We start from the raw sequence: 18,232 nt of genomic DNA, 5'->3' as shown, positions 1-18,232 counted from the left end.
TGAGAAACACTGCTCTATGGATAGACTGGTAGAGAACAAGGCAAGCCTTTAGTGACTCAGAACTGTAAAAAATTATGTATGTAGAGAGAGCTTTAATTGATTGAATGGAAAAAAAAATTAAACCACCCACCCCTAGAAAACACAAGAGGATATATATTCATAGATACATATATCTGTCTAAAAGTTCTACGTAGGCATTTCAATCGTTGGTCCTCTTTTGTTATCATTCATAGCTCTAACAAGTGATTTGTCTGTAGCAGCTCCTAACTTATCAAAAGCAAATGATTTTGTAATCTTCCATTATTGTTTATCCAGTAATTCACAGCCCTGTCAGAATGAGAGCAGCTACAGCACAATGTCAGGAAATTGGGAATGGACAACATACAGTCCTCTAGATATGCGCAGAACTGCAACTCTGATCATCCTGCATTGTGCCATGCAGGCTATGACTGATGCTGAGCGCTATCTGAAAAGACCTAATGCCCATATCAAGTCAGATAAATCTTTCTCCTGTTCTTTAGTCTCCACAATCAACCTCCACATAAGAAAATATCATTTCTGCCCTTACATGCACATTCCATTCCTTTATGGTCATTTCATAATTGGTATGGGTTGATTTATTGTACATGCTCTGATCACAATGTATATAATATATTTATGCTATTTTAAAAATGGGGCCTATGAGCAACTTTCACTCCAGCCATTCTAGAGCTAGGCATGCTTTGGAAATGATCCAGAAGTACTTCGGATCTCATTCCAGCAAAGCATCACATTGCTCTTCACAGATGCAAATGCTTTGAGGTTGGTAGGACTATTAAGTCAACAAATAGTAGCCTGAAAAAGGAGGTGGTTGCTTTAATGAACTGCAGTAATGCTGTCAGGTGCATGGTGCCTTTACTGAATCATTTTTGAAGTATGCACAGCTGTAGTCCATTAAAGCCATTAAACAAATATATTCTTTTGGGGATGGAGGTAGGGCAAAAAAAAAAAAAAGTATGAATAATGCAAGAGGTTTTTTCCCCCCAGGATATAATGGTGCAACGTCATGTTTAATTGTTGGGCAATGGAATAAGGGCATAAATAATGCTACAGGATTGTAGTACAGTGTGGCATTTTTATGCATGTGCTTACCAGGAAATGCCCCTTTGATTTTTTCACGTGATTGAAACTGAAGGTGGAGCATCCAAGTGCAAGAGGCAGATCGGCAGTGTCCAGAGCGAAAGGAAATTCTTTGAGCCTGCCCTGTTTTAATCAGAGGGAAAGGAATGCATCGCTAACACATCCAGATCAGAAAAGAACAGCTACAAGCTGGGCAGCTAAGGCGGCCTGACTGAACTCAAGATTAAACTAGATTTGCAGCTCCTGGATTGAATCCCTGGGATTGGTGAGTGCTTGATTTAAGGGTACCTCTGGGAAGACTAAACCAAATCTCTGAAATGCTGGATTATAGGAGGGAGAACCTGGGTTCCCAATGGACTTTCATCCAGGGCTTGTGGAGGAAACCTGGAATGGGGCAGGAAGACTGGGATGAGCTGAAGTGAAGCTTCACAGCCCAGGTTTATGTTTACTGGAACATAGTGCACAGTTGCTCCTCTAGTGGGGCATGTAGACTGGGCATTTCTTAATCCGAAGTCCTGTTTGTCAGACCTGGCCCATGTTTATCTTGTAAAGCAGCCTTTGCTTACCTTCCAGAGGCGACACAACACTCCCAGGGGCTATGAAGTGGGGGATCTAGTCCTAACAGATCTGGAAGACTATCACATTGGGAAGATTGCCTTAATTCCTATAAACTGTCTGTAGGGATTGGTGCACCTGAGAACAGTATCCGTTTGTGAAACCCAGGATCCATTTTTTCTCCTCCTTTATCTTTTGGTGTATGTTGAGTTTCTCTTTTTTTGGCTGGGGGTTATCCATCTTTTGGACCTAAGTATCTCTTGGCTAGCACTATGCTGTTTGGCTGATTTGGGGACTGAAATGTTGCAGTTGGTCAGATACACAGTCAACATTATGAAATTGAGCCATAGGATTTGGAGCAAGTGGGACCTGCTGTGCTTGACTTTAAAAGAAGAGTTAGTAAATTATGATGGGCAAAACTAGAATCCTGGATTGCAAGAAAAGATGTGCACTAACGTTGGTACACTGAAGTTTTTTCTCAGTATGGCAGATGTTCCACAGAGCAAGCTTCTCCAGCGTGGCATCTTTGCATGCTGGACTATTATTCCCATCTTCTGCGTTTAGCAAAAAAATTGGTGAATGTTATTGGGGAACCCTGAAGGTTGTAGTTCAAGACAATCTGGAGGATCTCAGGTTGTGGAACAGAATAGAATGAGGTTTGCACACAACATAGTAAGCTATAATGTAGGCTGTTTAGTTTGGCTTAATGTGTTGTATCAAACAAACCCAGCCAATTAGTAAAGCCAAACCATGGCTTACCAAACCAGAGCTTAACATGTATGATCACGGGTAATAATGTATTGTAGAATAATGGGTTCCTCTTGGCTTCCTAATAATAATAATACAGATCTCCCAACTATAATTTATATAGGCTTATTTCTTAGGAGACCCTGAGATCAGTGCAGGGACATTTCTGAAAACATCCAGTGATCCAAACAAGTTCTCCATGTCCCTTTATGGTGCAGTTCATCCTCTTGAGTTCAGCTGTGTTAAGACCAACACTGCTGTCATGGAATTAATGACAACTTAGATGGAAGTCTCCCCAATTTTATCCCCAGACCAACAACCCTGAGGAATAGTTCCACTTTAAAATGTGGGACACCAGCCCTGCAATGTTTGAAGACCCCTCTTGCTCATCCTGCTGAGTGTCTTGGACTGCTTGTGGTCTGGGTCCCGCCATTCAGAGGTGGATAGCTTTCCAGGCAGCTTTTCTGGGAAAGCAAGCAAGCAAGCGTGTGTGAACCTGTGTCCATCTGGCATCCTGTGTTACACAGCATTTGTGCATGGAAAGATTGTGGGGGGTTGGATAGAGAAGAGATGGTTGCCATGGCAGAGACAGGCCTTGGGGAGAGCTGGCCTTGTTTGGAAGGAAGCACATCTTGATTTCTGCAACCGGTGCAGATTGAGAGCCTGCCAAGGAGACCAAATGTGAAAAGCAGATAATGCCAGAGGCTTCCTCTTGGCCTGCCTTGGGTCAGCCTGCCTGTATCCACAGCACCGATCCCACGTGGGTCCCTCCTTGTGGGCTGTTTTATTATTGTTAGCTGAAAGGAAGTGGCTGAGCAAATAACTAATTCCTCATTCTTTCAGAAATTAACTCTGCCCTGCCCAGCTGTCTGGAGGAGACCGGGTGCCTCTGAGCCCAATCCTCCTACAGCTGACATGTCCAGAATAACCATTGGCAGATGCCAGAGGCAAACATCTAGGGCAGTGGTTCCCAACCTTGACACCTTTAAGATGTGTGGACTTCAACTCCCAGAATTCCCCAGCCAGCCTTGCTGGCTGGGGAATTCTGGGAGTTGAAGTCCACACATCTGAAAGCTGCCAAGGGTGAGAAACACTGATCTAGGGAATGGCAGCTAAGAGGTTACAACGTCTTGGCTGTGTTCACCTCAATCAGAAATAGCATCGCCTACTCCCCTAAAGCGATTTGCCTTCAGAGTAAGCAATCCTCATGAGCAAAAAGTGTAGCCACAGAGAGTCCCAACCACTTTTCTTGCCAGCCAAATGATTATGGGGCCCAATGGCCAGCGGGGAAAAAGTTGCTGAATATTCTGTGGCTCAGAGAGCATTTTGCCCCAAGCCATGTGCAGAGAAACACTCCCTCATTGGGGCTCGCGGACATATCCTCTCTTCCTGTCAGGGAGTGAGCTGTGCGAGGGTGCTACTGGGGCCCATGTGATATATTTTTACTGTTTCCATTTCTTTTTGAGTTATCCTTGTCTTCCTGGAGCCTGGGGGGCTGGGAAGGGGGAAGAGACATTGGGTTAGCGAAACAAGTGCAAATAAATATTTAAGAAGTTACCAGTTCTAGCCTAGATTTTATGTCTTCTGGTATGTGACGCTTTGCCCATTAATCTGGAAAGTATAGAACCGTCTGGAATGCAACATCAAAGACATCTTAGTAATAAATAAAATCACTCAATCAAAGCATTTATTTATAAATAAGATAAACTAAATAGAAGAGTTTATTGGGTGGTGACTGCCATAAGGACAGGAGAGGAGTTTTCATAGATCTGGATACACTGCAGCATTTCAGAGCAAATTCTAGACTGGTTGTTAAAGACTAAAATAAAGTTGGAGACAAAGAACTTTGAGTATTTCAGAGTAGCTTCTGAATCCCATTCTTGTTACTATCCCACCCATCCTTTGAGCCTTTGGTGGTGTGATATTGGTGGTGCAGTAGCTCAAAAATAGCCAGGCAGTAGGAAATAAACAATGACTTAAATTAGGCTTTTAAAGCAGTTAACTGCCCAAGAAGAAAATCCCAGCTTTTCCCCCATGTATGATATAGTTGCATCCATTTGACTTCATTGAAATGGCCTTTCCCCCCACCAATGGTTAACAGTAGCCATCAGATGGTAGCCAGATCTCTATTCACAAAAACATATTTACTGCATCCCCATAAGGAATGTCAGAATTATTATCCTTCTAATTGTTCAGGGAGGGAAGGAGAAAAATAGCCAAAGACAAGATTCAAGATGGAGGAAGGACGCCAAAGGGACCAACTATAACTAGGAAAATACAGCTTGGCTGGTCTTGCCTCCTTCACCACTCTGTAGTCACTGTGGTGGGATCCATCTTGCTTAAGTTGTTTGTCAACACACCTTCTCCCAGAATCAAAATATCTGCCTGTGCTTCATGCTTCCAAACTCACTCAGTCTTCTGAAGACTTCCTCCCTGTAGAAAAATTATCTCTAAATAGATCTTAGTTCTGGTTGCTAAGATGTTTCTCTCTAATAAGATGTAGAGATGCTTATCCAGGGGCCAAGAGCTTGGAATTACAATTTCCAGTTTTTTCATCATGGCTTCCAACATTAACATCATTGAACAAAAGCCAACCCCGAAAAAAGGAAAAGTGCAAAGTAGCAAGCCAAGAAGTCCGACTAGATAAATCCCTCAAAGCTTTCTGTCATTATGGGGAAAAAGAGGTTTTCAGAGCCCATTTAAATGTGGAAAGGCAGGGCAGTGGATTCTTCAGCTACGGTGCCATAACTGAAAAGGTTCCAGCTAAGATCTTTTCTATCCTTCTTCCAGATGATACTTACTTGGATTAGATGAAATATCTTATTTGCTCTCTAAGCATCTTTCTGTAATGATTACTGTATTCTCTGCTGCTAACGGAACGCTGCATTCTGAGTCATAACATTGTCTTTGGCAATTTTATGCCTTTTGATGGACTGCTAAATAGATCTGCTTAGTAATAGATGCTTGACCTACATCTAACTCCAGGGCTTGTTTTTCCACCACAAGAGTTTGCATCACAGGAAACATCCATTGCTACAAGAAAATAATGGGATATTTTGTATCAATCAGATAAGATCAATGAATTGTACAATTCTGGGGATTTGAGGAATTGTAGACACGTTTAAGATTCTTCTAGCTTCTTAAGCTCTAGCAGATTGATCAAAACACATGTTTTTATACAGCAGAGTCTGTTTTATCAAATGCAACACCCTTTTTCTTTATTAAAAAAATATTGATCTCAATATAAATAATACTGTTAGAAATCAGCAGATGGCAGCAGCTTCAAGACAAACATGGAGAGTTTTATCATTTCCTGATGCTGTTTTTCTTTTCTTTGTCTACAAAAGCTTATGCTAGAATAGATTTTTTTTCCCACCTTAGTGGAGTCACAGATATTTTTGTCATTTTTGCTGCAAGAGCCCAACTTGGCAGCTTTGCTGGAAACTCTTGTTCAAGTCTCTGCCTCATCCAGATACACCCAGTATTTGTGGAGCATGCTATCCCATGGTTTGTTAATCTGTGGTTTATTGAATTAACCCAGTTGCCTCAATCTGGACAGCTTGCTGATTCACAAATTAACCAACCCTACTTTAGCTTGATATATGGCATAAACATAACTATACTTATTTAGCAAGGAAAAAGAGGGCATGGAAAGGGGATTTCAAAGTCTTCAACAGGGTTTGGGGTCACAGCTTTCCCTACCCATAACAATCCTCTATGGTGGGGTCATTTTCCCACACCAGCACCTCGTCCTCCATAATTCTAGCCATAGTGGCAACTGTGATATAGGTGACCCTGATTATCCTTTCCAAGTCCTTCTGATTGCCTGGAATGATGCTACATTGTCTGTTCTAGGGTATTGTGGGAAATTCAGAATGGCACAGGGTTTCCTAGAAATTGCAATGAGAAAATTGGGAAGATAAATGTGGAGCTAAGGCAGACCTGCAATTTAAGCCAAAGGCTGTTGGAATAACCAACCAACCAACCAAAACATAACCCACTTAACCTGGTCACTGATTTAACTCATTGCCTAGGTTTGCACAATACACTGAACCATAAATTAACCAGATGTCCTGGATTCATAGAACTTGCTAAGTCAGAAAAAGCTAGCCAATATGAGTACTAATCCAGAGGAGTGCATCATGCAAGAGCAGCCATTACGTTTGTAAAAGACCTAGTTAAGCAACGCCTGTAAACGCAGCCACGGGGACAAAGAAGGATGGAGTTTAGCCTCACAATTCTGTGGAGCTCCTCTCTTCTGATAACTAAAGTAAAAACTATAGCCAGAACAGTATGTAAAATGTGAAAGATAAACCCAGGCACATTGAGTTGGGCCAATCTTAACCTCCAAAAAAGTCAATGATGTCTCTGCCCTCTCCGTGATGTAAAGTGCATGCGTCTTCAGGTATGTAAATATTGAAATTGCATGATGTACTGAATCACTGGTACGCACCTGAAGACATAGTGGTTGGGTTCACACATTATACTGCTCTGTAGTTTGTATTCAGTTTGGGGCATGGCATGTCGTTTGAACCCAGTCACGGTAGAGTACAAACCATGTACATGGTGGAACGTATTTGAACCTAACCGCTGATGGATTGTTTAAAAGGTCATCCATAAGCATAACCTGGCTTAGCGTGTTGCAGAAGTGTCCTTCAGATCCCATTCATTGCTGTTTGAGGTTATCCATCCCCTTTTGCAGATAAGACCTCGGTGTGTGCCAAGGGCAGGATATAAATAAAACTGTGTTTCAGAAGGAAGTTTGTCTCTAACAGGAAAGACAGAAACGAGCATGTGATTATGTAAGTCACTGGATGATAAACTGGCTTTGGAAAAGTACTTTTATCAGAGTGATTGCAAACAGAAGGAAGGGACCAGCGTAATCTGGAGGCTAAAAGTAACATCCAGCTTGTAGCCTGTACAATATGGAACGTAAGTTAATCAACAATATGGAGATATCTCTGTCGCTGTTGTTGCGTATCACACTTCCCTATAGTTAACTCATTCACAGTTTACTCAGTTAACGCAATGGTATGCATTCACACAATAAACGAAAGTATAAGCTAACAATGTAGACTTGGGCCAGCTAACATATTAACGTAAAAGGGGGTTAGCTCATTTGTGGTTGTGTTGTGTGGACCCCTAAACTTGGGACAAGTAAACAACAGATCTTCAGGAGTGAAACTTAAAACGAAAATGTGAGATCTAGTATGCCACGTCCTTTGGTAGTGTTAAAACTCACCCAGGCCACCCCAGAAGCGGGACCTTACACGGTTTCCTTCCGCATGTTTTCCCAATGTAGCTGCTTATCAATTAGCACCACCCCAGATTGTCACAAAGAGCTTCTTGCAAACTGGAGAGGAAACAAACAATATTGACCTTAGGTAATACTGTACTTGAGTTTGCACTGGTGTCTGCTTAGTAATCAAAGAAGCAAAAAAGAGAAATGGTCAGATTGAGGCTGGATGGAAAATTCAACAGATCAAATGAACGGCGCGAAAGTCCAGACCAATTTTATGCATCTCTTTCTGCTAAGAGTGGGTGCGATGCTGTAATGTCACTGACTTTATTTTGGCTTAAGGTTGCGTGGTCTCAACCATAGCGGCTTCTAAATCACGATTTGTGGCTTTGTCCATTAGGCAACCCAGTGAACTTGCTTAGTGCGGTTGGTGAACCCTAGTTAGTTTTATGTTTCTACTTTCAGCCGGCAATTAGCTTGGGGCATCAGTTCTTACAAGCGTCTCATTGAAACACAAAATCACATAACAATGAACATGAAAAACGCCACCAACACCAACACCTCCTTTGGTCATTTGGAAAGTCCAAATTCATTATCGAGGCAGTATCTTTCTTTCTTCTCTTTTTCCTTAGGCCTTCCCAAGGTGATAAAATATGAGTATGTATCTTAGGACCCCTTTATCATGCATGGTGGCAAAGCAGAAATGAAGATGGGCAATGAAGTTGACAGATAGCTACGGGTTTGGTTTGGTTTCCTTGTGCCTTCGAGTCAGTGTTGACTCCTGGCGACTGCCTGGACAAGTCCCTGCAGTTTTCTTGGCAATATTTCAGACGTGGTTTGCCATTGCCTCCTTCCTAGGGCTGAGAGAGAGTGACTGGCCCAAGGTCACCCAGCTGGCTTCATGCTTAAGGTGGGACTAGAACTCATAGTCTCCTGGTTTCTAGCCTGATGCCTTAACCACTACCCTAAACTGGCTCTCAGATAAGATGCACTTCTCCTTAATTATAGGGACTGCAATATGGTGGATCCCCAGTCCTATTTTTACCCCATGTTTTATGCACCATTTTGCTTTGTGTCTACAAGGTAGGGGGAGGAGGAAGGAGGAAATAAGTAGAATAAGTAATAAAATGTACACTGTGACATCATAAAGCAAACTTCACCACTTAGGTCATTCACTAAAAGGGCAGTGTTTACACTGTGATGTCATGATGAACATTTCATCTTTTTTTCCATCATGGCAGTGACATATGCCCAGGCCAAAATAGGCTCGCTCTTTTATCACCTTGAAGTGGCCTCAACAAGGATATCAAAATTGCATGAAATGGATAAATATTGTATAGATTTTTCTGACTGCCAGACTAGACTTTGCCAGAGTCTCACGTTCTTATTATCCCAATCCATTTTAAAACAACAAGATCTGGTCCTGCAGCACCCATCATCCCAAACCAGAATCTGTTTGGTTTGGTTTTGGGTTCATGCAATGTGGTTTATAAACCACAGTTTCTTGACTGATTGATTTGATTAAGTGCCACCAGACTCCAGAACTACTCTGGGCAGCTTAAGTTTATGGCTTAATGTGTTGGGTAAACCCAGATAATTGTGATGTATATAGTAAATCATGGCTTACTTTGTAAATAACATGCATGTGGTAGCAGCAGAGATGCTTGGTTTGTCAGAGTATGGTTAAGGTTGTTTGGAGTTGGTTAATATGTTTGGAGGGCTCTAGCTGGAGAAAACTGATTTAACCATGGTCAAGGTGTGTCATGGTAAGAGTGTTAATCTAGAACCAGGATGAATCAAGTTTAAGTCCCTGTCTGGTCTGTGGGTGACTTTGGGGCAATCATTACCTCTCAGTCCAACCTACCCCATCAGGTTGTTAGGCAGGACCAAAAGGAGGATGTGTCCCAACTTGTCCTCCTTAGAGCAAAATGTAAAGACCTTTGAGTGGAACTTGTCTTTTGGAGGCTTCACAGACCCATCCAGGTAGCTTTCTTAGCAACAGTGCAAAAATGTTTTGCGATTGTTCTCTTCTGTATTTTTGACTTCTCAATCTAGCCTCAGGATGGGTATTTTCTGGGGCCTCCCATCCAAGTACGAACCAAGTCCAACCCGGCTTAGCTCTTTTAAAGATCTGCCAGGTTGGCTAAGTGCTTAGAGGAAAGGTAAAATTTAAATGTAAGAAATAAGAATAGAAATTACCGTTCTCAGCATTTCTCCTTAGTCCCGTTGGACAAGCCGTACTTCCCTAATAAGAAGCTGCAACTGGTCCAGCTGTACTCCACCTGGCATAAATCTCAATTTATTTTCTCTCTCAAGCTATTCATACCAAAACCTGCTGGGTACCGGAATATGTTCCCTCGTGGATGCACATACAGCACATTCCTCAAGCAGTGAATTCACCCAACTGGCCTCTAAAGCACTCCAGGTGATTACAAGTCTGTGTTGGCACACCTTCGCAACCCTCTACCCACACTTGGATTAAAGCAGTCAGGTTTGCAGGCTGTGTATTTTGCACAGTGCCGTTTCTTAGGGAACATTCGATGCAGATGTGTTTGCGCAAAGACAGAATCCATATGTGGGTAAAAGCATGTGCAGTTTTATGCCTAGGTTTTCACAATCCATGTGAAGCCATGCTTTGCTTAATTAGAGTTTACAGAATAAAGTAAAGCTGGTGGGCTTCACACCATGCATTGAACTCCAAATCATGGTTTCTAAATTTGTTCCGAACATTAACCCTCAAGCAAGAGAACATTTGGGTTAGCAAATTATGGAAACCCAGCCTGTGTAGAAGCATATAGAATTCCAAAAAGTCAGACATCAATATTATAACTCTCCTTCACTATAAAGTTAGGTTCCCACAACTTGCTTAGTTCTGGTTTATGGAACTAACTTCAGTCGACTGGCTTTGCACCACATATAGTGCTATAATGTATGCTAAAGCAAAATAAAGCCCATTAGGGCTTCATGAGCCAAGCTATGGAGCATGCACACTTATGCGCACTCTCTGTGCAGCCCAAGACTGTGCTCATCAATAGATGGAGCAGCAGGCTCAGCAACTGGTGGCAAAGCTGTCAGACCAGATGTTTTTGTCACTTACATCAGGGCGATGCTATCAAACAAACCAAAAAACCCATCATTAGGGCATGCTGAGATTTGCCACTGAATACATTTCTCTGAATGCTTGTACAGTTTTCCAGTTAGGCCATCAAAACAGGACTTTGGGGGAGAGATCTTGAAAGAGGGTCTGAAACCCAGCAACATCGTTGGGCAGTGCTTACTCTATTTCAGGGGAAGAATGGTTTACTCCCCAGGCAATAGTGTATGCTTTAATGACGAGAAGGGTACAAATAGGAATCATAATAGCAGACCCTTTCCCCTAAATCCAACATTTAAAATACCTCAATCATACATTTAAAATATTATGGCAGTCTTCCTAGAGAAAGGGATCTTGTGTTCTCCCAGCGTGACTTAGATGCAGAGAGGATTAGCAATAGGTTCCTTCTTGGCAAAGACCTGTCGGCTGATAGAACATTCTTCTACACAAGGTCTCTGCTGCGTCCAATTCTTATGTTCTGGGGAACAGCTGTACTAACAGCTGCCAAGACTTCTGAGCCGAGTTCAAAGGAGAAGAGACATTCCTGAAGGGGCAACCTACCCAGGGGCTCTTGGCTGGGGCAATCAATCTCCTGATCCTTCTAAGTTGCTGGAATGGGCTCCTCTTGGACCTGTGAGCCTCTGTTGCGGAAAAGCTCTAGGGAAGAGGTGAACAAAGGAAGAGGCAAGGGCCAATGTGGTGTGTGGTGGTTAAAAAGTGCTGGACTAGGAGCAGGGAAATCAGGTTCTAGTCTATGCCCAACCATGGAAACTCACCGAATTCTTGTTCAGCCCAACATACCTTAGATGGTTGTTGCTTTGGGGAAAAATAGAAGGGAGCACTACGTAAGCTGTCTTGAACTTCTGTATGAAGAAGGCAGGATACATATCTAACAAATAAATGAAGAACCCAGGCTCCAGGATTGCATGTAATTCCATAAAAGCTTGCTTGTGGCATCAAAAAAATTGTTCCAAATTTGTTAAACTGACCAGGAGAGGAATATACCTGGAGACTGTTGTGGTCTGAATGGGAAGAAATAGGCTGAAATTGAAGCCAGGCAAGATGAAGCTACTGTTTCTCCAGCAAGGTTCCCTGGTGGGGTCTCTTGAAGGGTTCTGTGACTTGGGGAACTTCTGGACTCATGGCTACTGCTGCGTGGCAGATGGAGGCTGTGATGAGGAAGGCCTTTGCCCAGTTTCAGTTGTTGCATCAGTTTCAGTCAAAGCTGGAGCAAGAGGGCTTTGCGACAGTAGCTCATGCTGTGACCACCACTGGTTGACTCCTGCAGTGTGCTCTACACAGGGTGCTTTTAAAACTATTTTGTACTTGGTACAAAATGCAGTGGCTTCCTGAGTTAATTGGTGGTAGACATCATGAGCACATTACAGTTGTGCTGTAAGTTCTGCAGCAGTTGCCAGCAGGCTTCCAGATGCAATTAATTTCAAGTTTGGATTTTAATCTATAAAGGTACCTTCAGGATTGCCTGCTTCAATGAGAATCAATCCACCCAATAAAAACATCTCAGGAAAAACTACTTGTAGTTCCTGCTACTGTGAAGTTAGGGAAGCTGAGGCCACAAGTAAATGTTTGTCAGTAATGGAGAAAGTAGGGAAAAGCCTTTTCCAAGAAGCTAGAGTAGCTCAACAGAACATAGCCAGTGCTCTGCTGGGTAAGACCACTGGCCCATCTAGTCCAGAAGTTTGTTCTCACAGTGGCCAACCAACTGCACATGGAAGCCCACTGGTCTCCCAGCAGATGACCTTCAGAGGCAGTCACACTGCCGTTTAGGTTAAGAGCCATTGATCCCAAGGACTTCCGTGAATTGGTCCAACTTTTTTTTTGAAGCCAGCCAAGATGGTAGCCTGCACCACAACCAAATTCAATTACAAGTTTGTTTGTTTGTTTGTTTGTGTTTATATATATATATATATATATATATATATATATATAAAAAATAAAAATAAAAAAAATTGTCTGTCTCGATTCTTCCAGGATTCAATTTCATTGGATGAACCTGGGTTCTAGTATTTTGGGAAGGGGAAAATAGCTTGTCCCTGTCCACTTTATCCACACCATGCAGCATCATTTTGGACATCACAATCACGTTATTGTCCTTCCAGAAACAAAGTTAAAGTTGAGCTCTTCCAGAGGGCTTTGTAAATGTAATTTAATTGAGGGAATACCATATAGATGCTTATGTTGCTCTAGGTTACTATTTTTAATTTTTGAAGTTTTATTATTGTATTGTGGATATTTTATGTTTATATATTTTGTCATTACCTTTGTACATTGCTGAGTTGGTTGATTGTGGCAGTTTAGACATCTAATAAATAAAATAGTTAATGGCCTGACTTAAAATGTAAATGAAATTAATTAAAAAAAAGGTTTTGCTCCAGCCTCCCTCAAATATTATGAAGGCAGCTCCATTTTGATTAAAATTCTCTAATCAAGGATATCAGTTTGGCCATTTCTGCAAGTTCCATCATCTTCACCATTCATTCCTCCATTGTGTGTAATGTCAAGTCTTTCCAGCTTTGTGCATATAATAATCTTGCTGCAGTTACCATGCATAAAAACTTTTTTCCAACTGTTTATCAATCAGTCCCAAAAGAAAATCCTCTAGTTTCAATTGTATATTAATCTTTAAAATCTTCTCTATGTATTTGAATCCAAAACTTTCTGGATTTTTTACATGTCCACCAAGCATGATTGAAAGTCCCTTCTTGTTCACATTTCCAACATAAATTTGAAGTACTGCACCTCTGTATATTCTAGACAGTTTCTCCGGTGAAATATACCGATGATACATCATTTTATAAAAATTCTCTTTAAGATTATAACATAGTGTAAATTTCAGTCCTTTCAACCACATCTTCTCCCATTGTTCCATCTGAATATTATAACCAACGTTTTTAATCTACTTTGTCATACATTCTTCACTTGTTCTTCTTCTGTCTCAGATTTCAATAAAACTTTATACATTTTAGCAATAACATGTTCATTTGTACACAGTTCTATTTCAAACTCAGTTTTACATTGCTTGAAACCAAAACATCTTTTATCTACCTTAAATCTTTCTGATAATTGTACATAAGTAAACCATTGACAGGTGTATCCTTCTGCCATTTTCTTGGCAACAATATGGAAGTGGTTTAGCACTGCCTTCTTCCAGAATGTATTTTGATTTTCCAATCTAATCTAAAGCCTTGGTAGTGTTCGGTAGTCTCCCATCCATTTACTAACCAAAGCCTGTCTTGTTTAGCTTCTGTGGGCAGAGAAGATCAACCAGGTGTTATCACCTGTTGAGACTTAAGAGTACCTCCCTATGTTCTTCATATTAACCAGATACCTTGATTCTAAGCTACAACTGTAGCTCAGGAATAATGATCTTGGTGCACCAAGGAGCAAAGACGACCAAAATCAAGTTGGCATAATGCCAAAGGAATCCATGTGACCAGTTGGCAAGGGGGTGACTGTAAGTGGCATGACGGTTCTAAGAAACGACATAATGATGTCGCATTCTGCAATATGGTCAAGGCCTCCTTATGAAAATACCTCATTTGCTGGATGCTGCAAAGCCTTTAAGGGGGAAAAGATCTTAACAAGGGAGAACAAGAAAGCAAGTGTGACTCATCCTATTACAGGAATGAGAATGATGAAGAGGGCTGGAGAATAACAAGAGGACACAGAAAGAGGAGTATGTGCTGGAGATGGAGAGTGGGCAGAGGAAGTCGACCCCTCCTTCGGAGAAGGAATTTCTGCTTCCAGAGAAGAACAAGGCCTAAAGCTACAGTCTCCATTCAACGCAGCAGAATCAAAATTACAGATGCTAACAATCTGCAGCCATTTCTTCTTTTCTGCTCCGCCTGGCCTGCTAATCAGAACACGTGCCAGTCGCTGCTGTGGTTTAGCACAGCGTCCCTATTTTCTGGACTGCACCAAGATAACTGCTGCTTCTCCTCTAAGTGGGTTTTTTTTTTGGTGAGATGGCTTGAATTAATTTCTGCAGACTTTTCTACTTACATTTACCGTGGGTGGATTACTGAATTTCTTGTTTTATATTGTTGGATCTGAACCTCTTGTACATCCCACAACAGAAAAGCAGGGGTAAGGTTTCATATTATGTTTAAATAAACCCACACCTTCAGGGACTTGCAGCTGACCTTTTGGACGAAGCCAAACTCAACCCTGGCAAAGTGCCTGTGGCTTACAGTGCAGGTGGGGTTGGTGTGATGAAGTGTTTACAAACACCACCTTGCCCACTTGGGTTGTAGAGACCTAACCATGGTTTGCAGTGATCTTTCTTCCGCCTCCAGCGAAAACAAATTCAGTTGGAAGACACAATCAATCCAGATTAGAAACTGAGGAATCGTTAAAAAAAATTACAACTAAGCATCCCAGCCAGGTTCATTCCATCCCATTATTAATTATAGCAGTATGAGGATACTGTACTCCAGCTGCAAGCCTACTACAGCAATATTCTTTCCACCACAGTCAGTTACGGATGAACGCATGGAATGAGATGGAAAGGGTGGCCGCATCAGTCTCAGCCAAATTTATTGTAATTTCTTGGATTCTCGGGAGCCACCCAGAGTCACTGAGAGTTGGGTGGCATACAAGTGTAATAAATTATTGTTTTGCTAGCTCCAGCTGCAATAACTTTATTCTGGGAAAGTATATTGATGTAAACCGTCCAGAGTCCCCCATTGTGGGGAGATGGGTGGGGACAAGTCCACTAAATAAATAAATAAAGCAAGTAAGTAAATAAATATTTATTTATTTATTTATTTATTTATTTATTTATTTTTGGGTGGAAGTCACGATGCCCACTCTGAAGAGAGAGGCCAATTTTTGACCTCTATGGCTCCTCCATCAGCTTTGCAGCAGTGGCCTTGCCAAGACACTGGCACTTTCTGCCCCAGCTGTACAGATCGCTTTCTGGAGTTTGGCTCTGTGATTTGATTTTTCTGACAACCCGAGGAAAGCCCAGAGACTGTGCCACGCTTGGTGTTATAAGCAGCTAATGCAGTGCCCCTACTGGGCCACTGACCAAGGGGCACAGTTTCCTTTTCCTTGACTGTCTTCCAGTGTGGTAGTTTAGTGTATGTTGGAGGGCAGTACATGGAAAGCGACTGAGAGATTGTTGCATGATCCACAAAAGCTGGAGAGACTGGTTCTCTTAGAAGCACGAAAGAAAGTGGACTGAAGTGCACGCTCAGTGGTTCTCTCTCCAAGGAGTTGGAACGGTAGAAATTTCAGGCCTCAAAGGTGCCACAAAGGTTTGGCGGTTGTAAAGTGATTATATTCCGGATATAGGTGTCTTGGTGTTGGCCTGCCCTGAGCAGCCTCTGGTGTATAGACCAGTGTTTTTCAAAGTTGCCGACTTTAAGATGTGCGGACTTTCAACTCCTAGAATTCCCCAGCCAGCCATTCTGGGGGTTGAAAGTCCGCACATCTTAAAGTCGGCAACTTTGAAAAAAACTGGTCTAGATTAAAGGAGTTTCAAGTCTTTCCCCAATCAGCCACCTCCCCAAGCTCCAAATTTGGAGGGCTGTAGCCCCCTTCATTCCCACCCGACCACACCAGGGAATCCCCTCCCTTGCCCCATTGCTCAAATCTGTCTGAATCTCGGGGCTTCTGCACGGGGCCAGGTTACCTTGCGGTTGGGCATCCTAGCAAGATGAACGGGGTCTCTTTTAGGCATATGCCCGCGGATGCCCGGAACACAAGCAGAAGGACGCAGCGAGGCAGGTTTGCGCAGGAACGGCCCCCCTGCGAGCTAAGGCAAGGCAAGGCAGACGGCGGAAAAGCTGGATTCAGACGGCGCAAGAGTCCTTCAGACAAGAGTTTGGGAAGCGAGGTCCCGGAGCTTGTAAACCGAGACTTCTTCAGCCGCCCAAGCCGGGGCTGGAGCTGGCTACGTTCCAGGGCGCGCGGGGACCCGTCCAGCCTTCTGGTGTCTCCCCCGCGAGGGGAGCCCTTTCGGTTGCAGCGATTTGCCCCTAAGGGACAGCGCGCCCAGGACCGGCGGCCGAGTCCCCGTCCCACGCACGGGCGAGGTTGGCGCCTTTGGACCCTGGCCTTGCCCCTCCGTGCCCACGACCCGCGCAGCTGGAGCAGCGAGGGCACCCCTTGCCGCCCTCGGGACCGCTTGCCCCAGCAGGCGCCACGCAGAACGCCCCCCCCCCCCGCCCAGCCCAGCCCAGCCCAGCCCAGCCCAGCCCAGCAAACCCCGCCGGGGAGAAGCTCCACCCCGTCGCCCGCCCTCCCGTCGCTTCCTCCGGCTCCGGCTCCTCCCCGGCTGGTTCGCTGGGTGGGCGGCTGGCCGGCGGCGGTGCGCGCAGCGGCCTCGGCCTCGGGACTGACCGCGGAGCTCCGGGGGCCCTTTGTCAGCCATGTAAGTGGGGCCCTGGGGCGCGCTGGCGGCCGCGCGAAGCCCCTGCCTCTCCGGCACTCCCGTGGCGCGCCTTGGCGCTCCTGGCGCAGGGCGCATTCGCTGCCGCGGGGCGCTTCCCCCGAGGGGGTGCGGGGAGCCGGCGGGGGCCCTGCCCGGTCCCCTCTGAGGGGAAAGGCGGCGGGGAAGGCGCCCCCGCCGCGAGGAACGCGCTGGCCGTCCCCGCTTTCTCCCATCCGGCGCTCTCGGCGGGGGCTGGCTTGCAACTCCCATTTTCCTTGGGCCACGCTGGCTGGGGATGTTGCGCGCTGGAGCCCGACCCATGCGGAGGGTGCCTGCTTGCGGGGAGGCGGCTGGCGCTTGGAAAGGGCCGCCCTTGTGCTTTCTCTCCTCCTTCGGGTTTTAAAGAGTCGGGGATGATGGGCTGAAAGCGAGGCGTCCCAGAGTTCAGGGACGAAGCCCCCCGTGGCGGGGTTGAGACCACGCGCCAAGCCATAAGCCGTCGTTCGCAAACCCCGGTGGCTGGGTTAGGGTCGGGCGGTTTCCCCTCGCAGCCGGCATGCCCCTCAACCTCGCCTTTTGGGGTCCTCTTCTAAGTTAAAAAAGAAGGGGGTTGGGTCGCCTAACTTTTGAAATGGAAATGATGCTGGCAATTATTGGGGACATGTTGGGTCCAAGCTGGTTTTCGTTTTAATGACGGAGATTATATTATTTTGTTCAATCCTAGAAAGGGAGGGTAGGGGAACTTTTTCTTCTCCTGACTCTTAAGGTTACAAGATCCTTAGAATTTTCCATTCTGAAAACAAGGAAGGGTGGAGACTTTGAGCTTGTTCAATGGAAAGGTCATTAAGAAGGATTATTATGTGTATTAGGAAAATATAGATCAATGTTTCTCAACCGTGGCAACTTTAAGAGGTGTGGACTTCAACTCCCAGAATTCCCCAGCCAGCATGCTGGTTGGGGAATTCTGGGAGTTGAAGTCCACACCTCTTAAAGTTGCCACGGTTGAGAAACACTGATATAGATTGATACCTCCATGGATATTCTCAGTTCAAGGTGTATCAAACTGTTAGAAAATCATCTT

The 18,232-nt window shown here is 44.1% G+C and overlaps 1 protein-coding gene across 2 annotated transcripts in view; it reads left to right on the top strand.

Annotated features, from left to right (window-relative positions):
• Positions 1–1,229: 1,229 nt before the first annotated feature.
• Positions 1,230–18,232, top strand: part of RIPOR1 (RHO family interacting cell polarization regulator 1) — a 94,833-nt gene continuing 77,830 nt past the window's right edge. Inside the window, exon 1 of one of the 2 annotated variants that reach the window (XM_088136034.1) lies at positions 1,230–1,384. The gene's annotated coding sequence lies outside the window, so the exon portion shown is untranslated. Of the gene's footprint in view, positions 1,385–16,993; positions 17,152–18,232 lie in introns of those variants that run through there. The other variant, XM_088136035.1, reaches the window with a different exon arrangement.

This window comes from Python bivittatus, unplaced genomic scaffold, assembly GCF_059951505.1.
Source record: "Python bivittatus isolate LINGU-HERP-01145 unplaced genomic scaffold, Pbiv_v1 ctg000190_np1212, whole genome shotgun sequence".
NCBI classification, from domain to species: Eukaryota; Metazoa; Chordata; class Lepidosauria; order Squamata; family Pythonidae; genus Python; species Python bivittatus.
This window is presented reverse-complemented; position numbering and strand designations above follow the sequence as displayed.